Consider the following 18,375-nt stretch of genomic DNA (forward strand, 5'->3'; position numbering starts at 1 on the left):
AGCTGCGTTATGTGGGTTGCATGGGAATCAGGCGAAATGCAATCCAAGTCGTTCGGATACTTTTGAGCGTGACTGTACTTCGTTAACAATCCGATTAGGTGCTGGGTTCGCATCCCTGTCACAAGCTTTATATGATGGCATTTCAATTTTAAACATGAGCATACCTTGTTCCTTGTGAATGACACCATATTAAACGTCGTTGGGGGTTGTTGCCAGGACGGTAACTGTTATGACAGAATTCCCAGTTCAGTACAAACATTTTCGTCATTTATTTTCAGGATCTGAATTGATAACTGATACTGGTGCAAACGTGTATAGTTAACGTGTCTTTATGCCTAGTGATTCGGTCTCAATAAGGCACAAACAAAGCTTAGCTTAGTTAGCAATGGCCTTAGGTGCTGGGTTTGAATCCAGGTCCAGAACGACGACGTTGGTCATGTCATTTAAAGTTCAAATTTGTGTACACGTAGCTGTTGATGTGCTACGAGAACAATGATATTACTGGTGATTCGCTGTTAATCTTGAGATTTCCTTAGAGTGCTTGTTGCCGTTAATCGCGTTTTTCTACTGGTTCGTCCAATATCCAATTTCCAGAGTCTCTCGCCGTTGAGTGACCTTCAGGATGTGGATGGGAAACCTTTTAGAGAGCTAAAAACTTTTTTCCAATTGCCGTACAGCTTTGTAACTCCATATATTGTCTCAAGTATTTAATTTTGACTAAGGATTGCTGTACGATATATGTAAAATAATCCGTTTTCTCAGAACTTTTGGAATGTCACTTGTAATTCACGTTAGTTTATGAGTGTTATGGGGTGTCTCATCGCTAATAACATGTTTTCTAATATGTTTTGTATGACGAGATTAGTTGACAGTTAGACTGACTGCAATAAAGACCTTTGGTCTCTTAGTAGTCTCTTGCGGTACACATTGCGTGTAGTCAAACGACTGTACCCCACGGGGTTTTGGTGTTTAGAGGACCTGCAACACAGCTACGTTATGTTGGTTGTATTCAGCAGTGACCCACTTTTTTTGCTGTCAAGTGTACTTTAATTGCATTGATCCTAATATATTTATTTTTCTCGGTCCCAAATGCTGCACGTAAGTCCATTAGTTACAATTAACAAACACAACTCATGTAACTTTACTTCTTAAGTTTGACAGTATAATAAAGCAATCACCACATGAATATATTACCAAAGTATTACAGTTGGATGCCTAGAATGGCTTGCTGTGTGTTGTGATTTTTTACCAGAGATGAATGGTCCCTGATGGGCGCGGAAAATACATCGACATGGCATCTCCTGGCGTGTTGACCCCAAGCCCAGCCTTGTCAGCAGTTGCACAGACCGTGTTCCGCTGCTGCTGCTTCTGTGTCAAGGGATGTCTCATGTTACCAGCCTATAGCTGGATGGCCAGGCATCCACTGCTGTGACTGAGAACACATTGCACTGCGACTGCCGCTAGAGGCGCAGGGCAGAGGGGTCCTTAGTTTGAACCTCAGAAAATGCAGAGATGGCTAGGCGCCAGCGTAATTAACTCACAAAGCCACTAGCCACTAGACCATGAGCTGCGGACCTGCGCCACTTCTAACAGAACATCGACGCACTGTGTCGCAATTTTTATGCATACTATAGATAAATGCTCCGTCTCAATCAGTAGCGAGGCAGCTTGAAATTTAGAAAATATTGGTTTGAATTATTTCTCAAAGTGGACTGCTTTTTGTGCTTGTTTAAATTGCGACGTTGATTAACAACACTCAGTGTGTACTTGTGTGTCCTGCAATTTTTCCTAACAGAGCTAATTTCTAATAAGTTTTATGTCCATATAACTGCTTTCTTGCGATTTCCTTTGTTCCCTTTTAAATTATTTGTTTAAGGAGGCTCGCGGCCTGGAGAAGGCTATGCTATGTTACTATGACTTGTTTAACGGTACTAGATTACACAAATATTTTAAGCATTCCGCAACATTACTAGTATCGTTGCTTATTATGTGATTTTGAGCATTTCCAGATAGGTCGTCAAAACATGAATCAGGTGGTAAATGCAGCAGCACAGTCAGCATTCGCTACCCATCTTCCCTTTCCAAATGCTAACTTAAAAGTTATGTTTTTTTTATTCAGGGAAATTATTATTTGTGCATTTCAAAATTGCTTAAAGTTATTAGAAATTGCACAAACCGCAACGACATGTGCATAGCACGGACAATTTCCTACAAGAAAAGTCCATTACACTAAGAGTTCCTAGTTACACATTCTGTAAGTCACTATCTGGTCTGAATGATCATTCTCACAAGTAATCATTTTTGCTGATGGTTGATAAACTGTGTTCCGTTCTGCTTACATTGCGAAGGATAACTGTTGTTGCCACATAGTGCAATCAGAAGCGAAATTCAGTGGGCAGATCAGAAAAAGGTCTTCATCCACATCTATATCTACCTGATTACATTCACAAGTGAGTGCCTGGCAGAGAGTTCATAGGACCACATTCAAGGTACTTCTCTACCGTCCCACTCTCGAAGAGAGCGCGGGAAAAACGAGCTCTTAAATATTTCCGCGCCACCTCTGATTTCTTTTATTTTGTTATGACGATTATTTCTCCATACGTAGGTGAGTATCAACAAAATATTTTCACACTCTGAGGAAAAAGTTTGTCATGAAATTTCCTGAGATGGTCCTACCGCAACGAAAAACGCCTTTGTTTTATTGATTGCTGCGCGAATCCGTCCATTATATCCATTGCATTATTTCCCCTATTTCGTGATAACACAAAACGGACTACCTATCTCTGAACTTTTTCTACGTCCTCCATCATTTATATCTGATGCAGATCCCATACCGATCAGCAAACACCAGAAGGGGGCGGACAAGCGTAGTGTAAGCAGTCTCTTTATTAGATCTGTTACATTTTCTAAGTGTCTTGCTGTTAAATCGCAGTCTTTCGTTCACTTTACGCACGAGATTATCTATGTGTTCATTCCAGTTTAAGTTATTCGTAATTGTAAACCCTAAGTATTTAGTTGAGTTTGATTTATCTTAGTATGGTACTCACATGTATGACGTCACATTATTCGGTATTTAGAGTCAATTGCCAGGTTTTACAACATACAGTTATCTTGTCCTCGAGCAAATTTCAACAATTACCCCATTAGGTTGAAGTAAGAACCACAGTTGACTTTGACACGTCACGCAGTGTACATTTGGAGTCGGTGTACCTCACAGACTGCCATTACTCAAAACGGCGCTTAAAGCTGCATGTCTTCTGTAGCCCAAAAACATGGAGACTAGACAGTAGGTGCCAGGAGGTGTATAGTGTAGTGTAGTGTATTTTGAGGAGTCGTAGTTTTGCCTCTTTTAAAACTATGGAACGTGCAGAGTGCATCTACGGCATAGTAAGGAATTTAACTCGCAGTATGTGGAGAATGTAGATTAGAATGTAAATGGTTCTGTGACGTTTCGGGGATATTTTTCATACCATGAGTTGGGCCCACTCATTCAAGTTTTTAAGTTCCTGATAGGCTTTGAATACATATTACCTGCGAGAGTAACTCCGGATACACGCTGAATTAAAAGATATGCAGCCTTATGTACAATATTTAGGTCCATGAATCAAACTAGTAACGCGATCTGACTGCAAAAAGTTTGTGGAAAATTCCTAGCCACTTAACATTTACTTTTTCATGCAATGAATTACAAAGGTCATAGCAAAAAGAAATTGAATTTATGTGAACTAGAATAAGCGTAAAGAGCATATCACCAAACGTGAAAAAATGTGTAAGGAATCGTAACTTACAGTCACCTGCAGTGCTGTGGGCCTTTGGACCAAGTCCGCTGTAATTGTTCATGATTACAAGATATCAGATATACCAGATAATCATAATTTATGTAGAATAACAGATTGTGGGTCTACTAGCTGCATCAACATCAATAGCTGCCTTTTCTGCTAAAGTATTATGCAAATAACAAGGTGTATGATATCCTCAGTAATTGATACTAGTTTTGAAACTGATGGCAGTAAGCAATCCATAAGTATTCTACTAATTGCTAATGACAAGTAGTATGTTTAGGACCACGTTATTTTATAACTACTGAATGTAAGTCGGCATAAACTCATCTAAATAGTAAAGTGATCGGCAAGAAAAAAATTTACTTGAAGGAATATGGTAATATAAATCCATATAATTCACTCCAACAGTAATTAAATCACAGCATCACGTGTAATATTAGGGATCTGGAAACATGTGGTACTCAGAAGTTCCAAAACATTGTTGTGGTCTTCAGTCCAGAGACTGGTTTGATGCAGCTCTCCATGCTACTCTATCCTGTGCAAGCTTCTTCATCTCCCAGTACCAACTGCAACCTACATCTTTCTGAATCTGCTTAGTGTATTCATCTCTTGGTATCCCTCTACCGTTTTTACCCGCCACGCTGCCCTCCAATACTAAACTGGTGATCCCTTGATGCCTAAGACCATGTCCTACTAACCGATCCCTTCTTCTAGTCAACTTGTGCCACAAACTACTCTTCTCCCCAATTCTGTTCAATACCTTTTCATTAGTTATGTGATCTACCCATCTAATCTTCAGCATTCTTCTGTAGCAACACATTTCGAAAGCTTCTATTCTCTTCTTGTCCAAACTATTTATCGTCCATGTTTCACTTCCATACATGGCTACACCCCATACAAATACTTTCAGAAACGACTTCCTGGCACTTAAATCTATACTCGATGTTAACAAGTTTCTCTTCTTCAGAAACGCTTTCCTTGCCATTACCAGTCTGCATTTTATATCCTCTCTACTTCGACCATCATCAGTTATTTTGCTCCCCAAATAGCAAAACTCATCTACTACTTTAAGTGTCTCATTTCCTAATCTAATTCCCTCAGCATCACCCGACTTAATTCGACTACATTCTATTATCCTCGTTTTGCTTTTGTTGATGTTAAGGTAACACCTATGGAAAAAAAATTGAAAAATTGACAAATATTCAGCGATAGGGACTGTGGCAAATTTAAATGTTCTACCATTTCGATGAATTAATGGCAAACCGATTCTGTACCGAGCCTCCAAACATGTTCTCCCCACAAAGACCGGACCTCCACGTGTGAGACACGTGTCCAAATTATGGAAGTTTATGTAATTTAGGGAAGCAAACAAGAAAATAAGTGTACATGAATCATATACTCGCTGTGAATGATTAACAAATTGTTTGCAAGAGAGCTCTTCCTGCACATAGCCAAACTACATATTACCTCTACACACTATAGAAAACAACAGCCTGCCCCGCTGGATTCCAAAACAAGGCTTAGTCCAAGCACACTACGACACAAAGTTCTTATTCAAACTTTCAACGTAGTATTTCTAGCAAGGCTGGCCGAGGCCTGATTGGTCGGCTCAGCTGGAACCCTGAACACCTCACAGACACACTCAAAGATAACTAAGTTGTTTATGATCTGTAACTAGATATAGAACTGTATCTCTGGAGAACACCCGCATTAATTATAAAGCGAAATAATTAAATAGTGGAAGAAGCCAATTAAATATTGAAAGCAGCAAAATAACACCCAGCTTCAAAGTTTTCATGAACATGGACCAGAATGTTAAGTTCATTTTCTCATTGACCAAGATTGCCCATTCTTGTATATCTTTAAGTGAGTATGATGTGGACGCTCCAAGATGATTAAAGCTGTGGTTCAAGGGAAGGCACATACACGATCTTGGTTTCACGGACACTCTGGCATCCTATCGGACCTCCATTGGCGAGCTGCTGAACTACCCATCTCAATGCCATAGAATACGTCTGGGATTATTTGCAACAGTGAGTTGCAATTTGGTAAGTCTACAGTATCTCATCATTAATGAGTGGCTTCAGTTGGGCATGGAATACCTCGAGAACCTTGTAAACACTCTTCGTGACCGAACTGACGACATTATCAAGGCCAGAATCGATGTTAAAAACCTCGTCTGATGTGCTTATTGTGTCTAAAATAAAAGAAGTGTGTAACGTTGAAACAAGATTTTCACGACCAGCTGTCTGTGTCGGTGGTGAATATTCTGGGTTGTATGGTCGTGATCCATGAAACAATTTTATTCCTCAGTTTTATTTCAGAGTTCTGTTGGACTCAACATAACCGGGAGCACCTCTGAAGACGATCAACGTAAATCTCAGGGAAACGTTAGGAATAAAAAAGTTGCAGAACCACGACCATAAAACCTGGAAGATTCACCACCAATTAAAACCAATTGTGTGGAACTATGTTATTTCTTTAATAGTACATTACATTAAAATATTTGATGGCATAGCGTTCGTGTATCACTTTTTTAAAAATATGGTTTAGAAATTTTCATTCTGTTTCAAACCGACATCATCCAGATATTTCTTCTACCACTGCAGTGGCGATTCTGTATTCTAGATGTATGAGGAACTATACGAAAACTAACACAGTGTACATTGTGTGTAGCGGCATGCTGTCGTCCGTTCTGTTTCAACACCAGCACCCATGGTGAGAAGATAAACACGACTCCCAGCTAATTTTTATTACGACAGAAGGGTATCACTCTGAAACTACACCTCTTTAACAAGGCGGGATTAATCCTAGGTACTTTCAGAATTTCAGAAGCCGACTGCATAAAAACTACAAGAAATAAAGAAAACCGACACATATCAGTGAATCGAACATCTCTATATGATTTTAAATCACATACAGGCACCAACTCTGGCGTGGCAAATGTCATTACGTGCAAGCGACATGCGTGCGTGGTCAACGACAGCAGCCCGCTTCTGAGATCTGTTGCTTGGGTTGCCCGTCTGCAGCCACGAACTAGTTCAGTGTGACAATAGACAGCAAATGATTTGTCTACATCTTCCGACATGCCTGCCCCTAACGCTGCGGCGCTTTGCTACTATACCACAGCTCATAATAGGAATCGAAACTTGGAGAAATTCTCTAGCCACTGATTTGTGTCATTCTTGTCCGCAACTCGTGGTCTAGTGGCTAGCTTTACTGCCTCTCAATCACGGGGTCCCGGGTTCGATTACCGGTCGGGTTGGGGATTTTCTCCACCCGGGGACTGGGTATTTGTGTTGTCCTCATCATTTGTATCAGCCGGCACGGTAGCTCAGCGTGTTCGGTCAGAGGGCTGCTCGCCCTCTGTAATAAAAAACTGAGTTAAGGCATCAACGATCAACGTGAACGGAGGTCTTGCGACGTCCGCTCAGACCAAACGCAACGAAACAAAAAAGAAAAGAACACGCTGAATAGAGCGTCTGCCATGTAAGCGGGTTCGGGTCCCAGTCGGGGCACACATTTTCAACTGCCCCCGTTGATGTATATCAACCCCTATCGGCAGCTTAGGGTCTTGATTTAATTATAATTTCAGGTCACATATTTGGGAAAGACAGATGCATGCCACCTCCAATAGTATCATGTCCAATAAAGCACTGTGGTTTTCAAGTTTTTGTTTCTGTCTTTATTTTAAACTGAAACGCAGAAGTTTCATGCAATGTTAATGTTTCACAATAACATTCATTTTAAAGTTTCTTGTGAACCGGCTTTCGGTTTTCTAGGTCATCGTCAGACAGTTCTCTGACGACGGCCTAGAAAGCCATAAGACATTTTTTAAATAATTAGATAAAAAAAGTACACCCTTCTCATTTACAATATCTTTGTTGTTGAAATCTCTCAGCAGAAACGCTGCACTGGTGTCGTATTTGAAGTGTATTGTTTGGGTATCCTCAATTAGGTTACCGATTCTTTCCTTAAATCACAGATGGTTAATACGAGGATACTTCCTTGAAGCCGAATGTTCCTTATCCATCTTCATCTGAAGCAGTGTGTCATGTCTGACAAATTTGATGCCACCAGAACTTTCGAACTATTCGCCATATCGTCTATAAGAAGAGCGTGAAATTCGTGGTGATACGGTAGGATGGACGGGCTGACTTAGGAGCCATGGCAAACAATTGAAATTTGTGTGCGGAATGAACACAAAATCCTCAGATGTGGCTTTTTTATTCCTCATCTTACAAAAAAAAAAAAGAAAGAAAGAAATAATGTGATAACTCGGTGTAAAAAAAATGGAAAGTTCGTTCATTCTTTGCACTTACGTCACTGAATGTCTCAATAGTGACTGTGTTTTTGTTACAATTTTAACAATCCAGATTGATTTGCTACTGGAGATAGGCAAAAGCTGTACTTTGTACGCATGTGCTTGGGCCAGGAATACGACAGTGACAGTTCCAATAAGATGTAAATTTGAGGCGTGAATGATTCGCTGCTCTAAATTATGGGAATTTTTGAATTTTATATGTTATTTGTTTATTTTGTGTATAATACTACTACAGTAATCAATTACAATATACTGCTTTCCTCGGAATCACAGTCATGTAGTCGAGGAAAAACTGAACCGAATTAATGGCTCTGAGCACTATGGGACTCAACTGCTGTGGTCATCAGTCCCCTAGAACTTAGAACTACTTAAACCTAACTAACCCAAGGACATCACACACATCCATGCCCGAGGCAGGATTCGAACCTGCGACCGACATATGACTTGCTGTCTGTAAAGAATTTCTGTAGGGGTAAGAGCCAGGGGTCGAGGTTGAGGTGAAAAAATAGTGTAGCTCGTGACGTGAGAATTCGGAGATTTTATTTATCCGGTATTTGAGAGTGTCAGAAGTTAGTGACTTGCAACAAATTGTACACAGAATTTCACATAAAGACGACTACCACAAAATGATGAGAGAAAAAAAAAGTTTGTCGCTTACTATGTTTTCGCTATTCCTGCAGTAAAACTGCAGTAAGAAGCATTACGTTTCAATTTATTGCTTCTGTACTACTGAATGTATTCCCAACACATTTTGCAGACAGTATTCACATATATAACTGAATGTACTAGCAAAATTGTATCGTTGTACGACACATAGTTCAGGATATATGACGTCTTAACACTGACAGGCGCGACAAATCCGCCGGATCATTAGTTTGGGGTAGGTGCGATAACGTAGAGAGAAAATGGGGAAGGAAGAGATTGACAGACAGAGAGGAGGAGTAAAGTCATTTACACAGATATGAAGCAGGAGGAGACTGACACAGAGAGAGGGGGGGGGGGGGGGGGGGAAGGGAGGAATGGACGGAAAAACGGAAAAGAAGGAGATGGACAAGGAGTGGATAGAGGAGGAGATAGACAGAGAGACGTGAAGAGAAAATGTACTGAGAAATGGAAAGAAGATGGACAGAGAGAGAGGAGGAGGGGATTGAAAGAAAGGGGGTAGGAGGAGATGGAGAGAGGGAGGAGGAAATGACAAAGGGAGTGAGGAGAATATGGAGGGGTAGGAGGAGATGGATTTAGAGGGGGGGAGGAAGAGGTGAACAGAGGGGGAAAGACAGAGAAGATGAACAGAGAGGAGGGCGAAGGAGATTGATACAAATAGGGGGAGGGAGAAGATAGGCTGATAAAACTGGAATCAATACACACCCGGGCAACGCCAGATTTTCGGATAGTGTTTAATAAACTTACTATCAGTACGGAGTGTTGGTTTTTCTTGACGACGCTGCTATTACAACTTGTACTTGTTTCCAGATTTTTTGTGAGATATTCTTGGATGAGACGCTCTGTACCTCGAACGTCGTTATCGTAGTGAATTCAGTAAAACTACACAAAAGCGGTCGCCTTCATGAGCAGGAACTAAAATACAAATAGCACATTCCCCTTACGGACCTGAGGTCCCCGCAGATACAACAGCGTCTGTGAGTGAACATTAGGCACTCTTAGCTGAAGAAGAACTGGAAAACACAGCTAAATGCCAGAAGAATACAATGCAGTCGTATATACAGAGCGGTCTGCCGCTGTTTCACAACAGTGAGAGCGAGTATGATTGAAGCCGACAAAGTAATGAGGGATGTCATGACAACAGATGACTTCATCAAGTGCTGGCAACGTATCAGCCTACTACACCAGCTTAGGGTACACCGAAAGACATTCGACGGGCTCCCGAACGTAGTATCGACGGCAGTCACGAAGACCATCTGGACCTCGTATCGCTAAAGTGGCAAATAGAGAAGGTATACGAAGGTTCATGTTGCCTGTTAATGCCGAACGCAGGCGTCCAAACGTACAAGCGTTGAAAGTCGACCACTAACTCAAAAAGAGGTTCGTCTATGAGTAGAGCAGATTTTCTAACTCCTCGGCATATTCGTGATGTGAGAGGCTTTCTTGGAATTTGCTACGCACGGCCACCACAAGAAATACTGCAGGAAGAAGCAAATTTTCTTTCTGCAAGATGGAAGAAACGTCTTGCTATACCCTCAAGCAGGTGCTGTTATCACACCATCCTTGGCACTTTTTGACGATAATTCAGCGACGGAATTACACAGTGATGCTGAAAGAGTAATTACTTACGCCTCCAGAGTACTCTCCAAGTCCCAGAAAAATTTCCTTCCAATTTTTTGCGCAATCAGTAAGTTCGCGCTCTATTTGTGTGGCAGACCACGCGCTTTTCTGATTGGTCATCATTCTTTATGCTGACTGACGTGCCAGAAGCATAAATCAGAACGAATGAGAAGCTGGGTTGTTAAGCTTTAGAAACATAATGTCCCAGTAGTATAAAAAATTGATGTTAACAATGGTGACGACGGCCTTTCGCGAAATTCCTTAGAAAATCGTTAAAGCGTTGCAGATATCCCAGTCATCACCGCACCATCGAACATTGCAGTCGACTAAAGGAAAGACCATACATTCTCACAGAGGAGGATGAAGTTGTCAAATGATATTCCAGACTAACAGATGGTACAGTATATAAAAGGAATTGTGACCCAGTGGGAAGTAAATTGTTACTAGTCAGTCCAAATTATTTACAGCCAGTCGTACTGAAATATTTTCACGATGCTCCTCCCTAAAATTTTCTGGAATTTGCAACGGCCCTCGCTAGCATCAGAAGCAAGTATCATTGACTAGGTCTCTAACTTTTTGTCCGACTGGACTTACGTATATTCGAAGAAATTAATCATTAATCTCTGTGAAACAGAGGAAGTTGACGTTTTTTTATTCATTTGCATTCACAGTACAATAATTAGTTGCCACTGTCACAAATATGTTTTTTTTCTAGTAATGATCCCCTCCCTGACGGGAAAAGAATTTCTTATGCTGAATTGTGGGTAATAACATCGTTATTTCTTAATTATTTTAATTCAAAGCACTTAGCTTCCAAAAGTCTTTTACACTTAGTTTTGGCTTCTATTGCGTTTTTTCGATTTCGGTAGTTGTACAGTTGTCATCGAAAGATATACAACTAGAGACTTTTTATAGAAACCAATTGGCTGATAAGAAACAAAAGATCTATTACAAGATTCCGTTAAAAACTGACGTTATTACGTTTAAAGGAAGCTAATACCTAGATCAGTTCAAGGTTCTTCAGTGACGTTGGAATAACTACGTTCTCGTGGGATACAGATGCTCAGAAGAGGAATAACGAGTTTATAAGAAGTAATAACAATAATTTTTGCCTTTTTTCTTATGAGAGCGCTTTGAAGGCTTCACGTAGTCAGTACTTTATGTGGTTAAGGTAGGCATGCTTGCTGGATACGCTCACGCTCCTCTCCTTGCCTCATTAGCATCACACTTGCTGTCTCACGAAGAAATTAAAATCCGCTACTCACCGCAGGTGCCTCAGTTGCGATGCGAGGTCTAAGCATACTTTCTCTAATGGCAGAATATCGTGTTACGAAATAAATTCTTTAATCTGGACTAAAAATTCTTAAAATGTAACATCTGCACGCAGAACACTAATAATAGTGATACAACCACACATGCACACGAGGAATTCTAACGGATATTACTGCCACGTTACCTCATCCGTAAACTTTGAGCTGCTACCTATTTGATTCACATCAAAACATATAAGAAACTCACTGTCAAATTTGTCTGATGTGACAAATTACCTACTAAGATGAAACATCCGTGAATCTTTAAGATGGGAGGTATGAGAGTCGCACTGTACTGTTCTTTTCAAATGAATTTCTACCTCCCTAGCTGTACATATTTCTTCTCTCACACACACAGAGTCACCTCTTCATCATGAAATATTGTATTATGTGTATGTGCATCTATTTGGTACGGATCAATTTGATGATTGCATGTTGAATGTTTGTAACTTTTGTATCGTTGGTTACGACGTGAGGAGAGGGAAAAGCTCTTATCATGCTGCTCTTGAATTGCTTCAAAATCGGAGCCGAGTTAGCGTCCTCACCTGACGAACGAATTACTATCATCAGTGTCACATAATCTCGCTCTATTAGACACTGTAAGCACACATGGTTATCAATCAACGCCATCGACGAACAACCTGATAATGTGCAACCTATGCTCCCATTGCCGAGTGGATCCTGATGGTGAACGTTTCTTCCAGCAAACCGGCTACCTCTGAGTCCTCTGCCGCCGCACTAATATGTGTAAGCATACCTGCCCATGAAAATGGCTCTTCGTCAAAGCAGATTGGCTACCATAGGCGTTCGAGGACCTATTCCACCCATTACAAATAATCTACCTGCATTAGAATAACACAAACTCGCTGTTATTATGTGCAGCATCGTATAGAAGCACACCGTTCGGAGGACACATTTCACTTTCGAAGGCCCTATTTGAAGGGAGATGCAACTCGTAGTACTGGAGAGAATGCAAGTGGTCTCACGGCCTCATGAACAACAGCAGTACTACATCGTCAGTTTCAGGTCTTAGTAAATACAACCAGACGAACTGAAATGCTATTTTGGAACATTTGCTTCCTTTTGTGAGCTATTTTGAAAGCGAAAAGTTGCAAATTTGCTGATTTTTATACAAGTTTAGGCACCTAGGTAATTTCTTCGTTTTTGCGTTAGCGCTCCAGGAGAATTATGAATCAACAACAATTTTAGTACTCTGATGAAGAGTTACATCTGTGTAAATGGCCATTCGGGCCTAGTTGTTGACACAAATACGCATTAGTTGGAACGCAAAGGAGTCTTACAAAACTGAAACAAGCATGCTTTCACTATTAATCTCCTTCCATACAGCTGCGTTTCTTCTGGAGCTAACACTTTTTTAATCCAACCTAGTTTCCGTTAACATCCAGTAATTGTTAACAAGTCACGCAGACGCGGGTCTCCCTATACAAGGCAAACTATTGTTTCAACTCTTATTTTGCATCTATATTAGACTAAGCCAATTTTTTCCTAGGATTTTACATTTTGTTAACCTTGATTTCCGGAGTTTAAACAATCAAAAGGCAACGCCTGAAAACGAAGATCAACATATTACTCTAAGGACAGCGTTAAAACTCACTGCAAGTAATTCCTCCGGACAAGAGATGGCGATTCTAGCTGGTGTGATGAATGGCAGCTGACTCTTAACGCAGAAAAATGTACATTAACGTGGATGAGTAGGAAGAACAAGCCCATAATGTTTGGATACAGCATTAGTAGTGTGCTGATTGACGCAGTCGCACCGTTTAAATATCTGAGCGTAATGTTACAAATCGATATGAAATAGAACGAGCATGTGAGTATTGTGGTAGGGAAGGCGAATGGTCGACTTCGGTTTATTGGAAGAATTTTGGGAAAGTGTGATTCATCTGTAAATGAGACCGCATGTAGGGGTCTGGTGCGACCTACTTTTAAGTATCGACCGTGTGTTTGGGATTCACATGAAGTCGTATTAAAGGAAACATCGAAGCAGTTCATTGGTGAGCTGCTTGATTTGTTACCAGTAGGATCAAACAACACGCAAGTATTGTGCAGATGCTTCGGGATCTCAAATGGGAATCCGTGGAGGGCAGGCGACGGTCTTTTCGAGAAACGCTAATGAGAAAATTTAGAGAACTGGAACTCGAAGCTGACTGCAGAATGATTCTACTGCCACCAACATACATTTCGCGTAATGACCACGAAGATAAGATACGAGAAATTATGGCTCATACAGAGGCATATAGATAGTCGTTTTTCCCTCGCTCTAATTGCAAGTGGAACAGGGAAAAAAATGATTAGTAGTGGTACAGAGTACCCAAGTCCACGCACCTTACGGTGACTTGCGGAGTATCTATGTAGATGTAAAAACTATTTTTAAATATGTAATGCGAAAAGAAAGAAAATTATTTACACAAAGTATAGACTTCAATAGCATGCTATATTTTATGCTGGTCTAGCAGACAAGTAAAATTGTATGGTTTGAAATAAATTCGTAGAAACAATGTTGTACTAACAGAACTATAACTGTTACAGCATACATGAATTATTAATTTCTGTTCTTTTATCCAGCATCGTTTATCCCCATTGCTTTACATATATCGTGTATTCAGTTCACGCTGGACTATTATGTCTTTCCATGCAATTGTTACTGTTCTTGTAAATGTCCCAACTCATAAAACGTCAGTAACACGACTTTTAGCAGTAGAAATGCAAAACATTTTTGAAGCGCGGATTAGTGAACAGCAACATCTATCCGATTGTGCACAGTTTCGCAGCCAAAATAATCGCTGCTACAGGTAGCTCAATTTATAACGAACAAGATCCCTATAAAATGAGTTCGCGAGGCATCATGTGCCATTAACCGTTCATCAGTCGCTCCGCATTAAACGATTAACGACCAACGATGACTAGTACGTGGATTTTTCACTAGAGTGGCACCCGTCTACCCCAACCTTCCCTGAACACCATGGACGAACAAACCAGATTCAGTCAAACGTAACAACATACGTTCACACAAGTTTATGGTAACGTTTCTCATTCAAATAATCTGCTCTATGGCTTCCGCAAAGCCATTTATGATCGTCTTGAAACAGCCTAAATATGATAAACGTATGGCTACATAACTCGTGACATTCATACATACGTAATATATATCGCGGTCTCAGGTCCTGCAGACTACGTGCTGCTTCCACAAAATGCCTCCATTCCTTTCTATTTTACGCTCGATTCCTCCAGGTGTCTTCAGTCCTGGGCTGCCAGGTCGTACATCCAGCGAGGAACCTAGACCACTATTAAATTCGAAGTAATATCCTCAGTGGCACCCACCCAATTTTATCGAGTATTTTAAAAACGGGTCTTTACAGAGAAAACCTGTGAAATACTCCTAGGTACCTGTAGGTGGATAACTAGCTTCAGTCGAGTATCAAGCGGTTGCCTACCTGAAGCCGCCTTGGGCTACTTCACAGGTTTTCTCTGTAGAGGCACGCATTTAAAACATTCAATGAATGTCGAGGGGAGGGGGGGTGGGGTTGCCACCAAAGGCTGGGGAGCAGGAGCACATAAAAAGCGCAAGGTCCCTTTGCTGCTTCGGATCACGTTCAAATTTCGTCGAATTGTTTTGAAAGGCTCCTAATTGCTCCACCTTGTATAGAAGAGCATAAATTGCTGTCACAGTGTACTCCAAAGACGTGAGATCACCTTCAGTCGTGTTGCAGCCCCCTGGTGTTCGTCGAGAAGTGTTGAATCGCCAAGGAGGTATCAACAGTGCCAAACGTTGTCTAGAACGCCTTCCTGTTGCTTATAATACTGCAAACTATGGTTTTCGACTGTTAAATGTGCGGGGATCAACGCCCCAGGGAAAGGACTGATTTCATTGACGCCCATGATGCCACCCCCTAAGGCCTTTTCGTTTTGATTACGAAGGCCGGTGTGTCTGAAATTTTATCCTCAGCCACACATGAGGAAAATGTGTGATTTCAATTCTGGGTGTTGCTGTGCCGATTCCAATCGCAGAGACGTCCAAACAAGGGGTCAAATGTAGGTAAGAGAGTCTGTGACGGCCTTCCCATCGTTTGACACGTGCACAGAGACGTGGGAAGAGTTGTGGTGAAATTTGGTACCAATGTGACATCATAAATCCACTTTACTTGTCACATGATCTTCTGAGCTCTGGCCTTTTTTTCGCATGTTTCCACACCTTGGTGTTTGAAGCGCCAACGTGCCCGAGGGTAGCGTCGTAGGATGCCACGCGTTTGCACCATTATAAAGGAAGCTTATACTCACCTTTCAACCTTATTTCAGATTTCTGCTTTGGAACGGGAGGCAATTCGAAAAAGTGATCCTTCAATTCTGTTGCGCAGTGTATTAACGTATCGTTATTAACTGTGTAATGAAGCCAGTGGAGAAACTACCTGTGTCTGTCTCTGTCGATTATCAATTGCTGATAACAGTGCGATACCCTAGAGGGAAATGTAGAACTCACAATTAATACTTCCGTGTCAAGCTGTCACAAAAAAACTCACGTCTAATAAATTACAACAGGCGGTAACATGCAGGCGACTAAAAGGATCTTATGGAAGGCAACACAGGTGCGTCATGCTTGTTGCAGCACTCCCACACTTTACGCGATAAGTCAGGGCGTCCGTATGCCATATTAGAAAAACACTGACACTTAGAGATGGTGCCAGCATACAATCTTACCAATTTCTCTGACCAATCCCTTGGCCTCTATGAACGAGAATGGCTGCATGTCACCATCTGACACGTATCTTACTAAATGGACACCAATAACGAAATATCCCAGTGATCGCTGCGTCATAGGTGGTGTGTACTTCTCTGTTCCACAGAATATTCCATTGATCTTGGTAGCTGGTGTTTTGGAAGTTTTAATCTGAGGTTTACATGTATATATTCTTCCAAAATCATTTTATTTTTTTGCAATTACACTTGTATTCGGAGCTATTTGACTTGTATTAGTAGTAGTAGTAGTAGTAGTAGTAGTCGTAGTAGCTTTATTCATCCGTAGACCTCTTTTTACAAGGATATATGACATGTCAAATTATTTACAAGTTTAGATCAATTTAAAGTAAGCTAATTCGTACACACATATATTTACAAACTTCTAGTTAAAGACAATCATTAGATTTACTCCTATTATACAATACTTTTTTTACAAATAACTTTTTAAACAATATAATGCCACACTCCATAATGAGCGAGATGTTGCGCTCAGAAACAGGAAGAGGTATTAGTATTGTGTTATGCATAGCTTGGGGGTAAGTATTTCTAGAAAGGAAAAAAAGAAGGAAAGAAACATAAAGTGAAGGTGTTATGTGGAATGTTGGATGTTTTACAATAATTATTGTTATTATTTATTTGTATAACACTTTTTTATCAAACCCCTGCTCTGTTTCATCCAAGCAATCCTTCAATGTATAAAATGTACTGCATAACAGGTACTTTTTAGCTGCCTTTTTAAATAAGTGTATTTTTTCGGTTTCTTTAATCTCTTTTGGTAATTTATTGTACAGTTTTATTCCTTGGTAGAAAATGCTGTTTTGAGTTTTATGTTTATTTTTTTCTTGGTAAATGCAAGTTGAGTCTATCTCTTGTTGCATTGTCGTTCTCCTGTATCATATTGCCACAAGACGTTTATTGCATGTGCTGTGTTGTTCGAAATAATAAATTTTGTGACATTCGCAGTACTTCTCTAGGAAGAAAGTACATAATAACTTTGAGAGCATGAGAATTCTAACAGCGCTATCACAGTACATTTGTTCCACCATGTCGTTAACAACTTGAACTCATTGAAATGGAGTTGTAATTTCACTCACTGAACACATGGCAGAGTAATATCACTACCGGTACATGAATTTCTCTTCCTTAACGACTATCGTTTTCAATAAGCTTTTAAATGGAAACGTAAATCAGATGAAGTAAACGTCAAAGTTTCGGATCTAAATCCTTTCTTTCTGCATCAGATTTCGTCTCAGTTGTGATGTAATGCGGAGATCATATGCATATACTATAAAAATCATATTTTCTTGTGTCCTGTATTTACTTTCATTGATCATGCAGTCAAATGTTGGTTCTGGTGACCTACAATTCCCACTACAACTTTATTTCATACAGCCCAGGAGAGTATTAAACCTTTTGACACCTCCCAACAGTTTAATGTATTTTCTTATTTTATTTTGAAATGGTGGCAGTCAACGTATGTATTCTCCAGTCTTTTTCTGAAATAACAAAATTAACTCCGGAAAAGTAAGGTTTTTTCCAATTGTGAAAAACTGTTCCAGTTCGCGCTAGGAACAGATATTCTACTCAAATTTAAAGGTGTTGCAATAAAGAAATACATTATCCACGCTGAATCTCAATAAAAATGTTCAAATGTGTGTGAAATCTTATGGGACTTAACTGCTAAGATCATCAGTCCCTAAGCTTACACACTACTTAACCTAAATTATCCTAAGGACAAACACACACACCCATCCCCGATGGAGGACTCGAAACTCCGCCGGGACCAGCCGCACAATCCATGACTGCAGCGCCTTAGACCGCTCGGAATAAACATGTCCTTGCCTGTATGGAAATATACGTAAAGTACGAGTGTAGGTTGTGACCCATGGATTATGACATATGAAAGTTTTGGCCTGGCCGT

The sequence above is a fragment of the Schistocerca piceifrons genome, chromosome X, assembly GCF_021461385.2.
Source record: "Schistocerca piceifrons isolate TAMUIC-IGC-003096 chromosome X, iqSchPice1.1, whole genome shotgun sequence".
NCBI lineage: Eukaryota > Metazoa > Arthropoda > Insecta > Orthoptera > Acrididae > Schistocerca > Schistocerca piceifrons.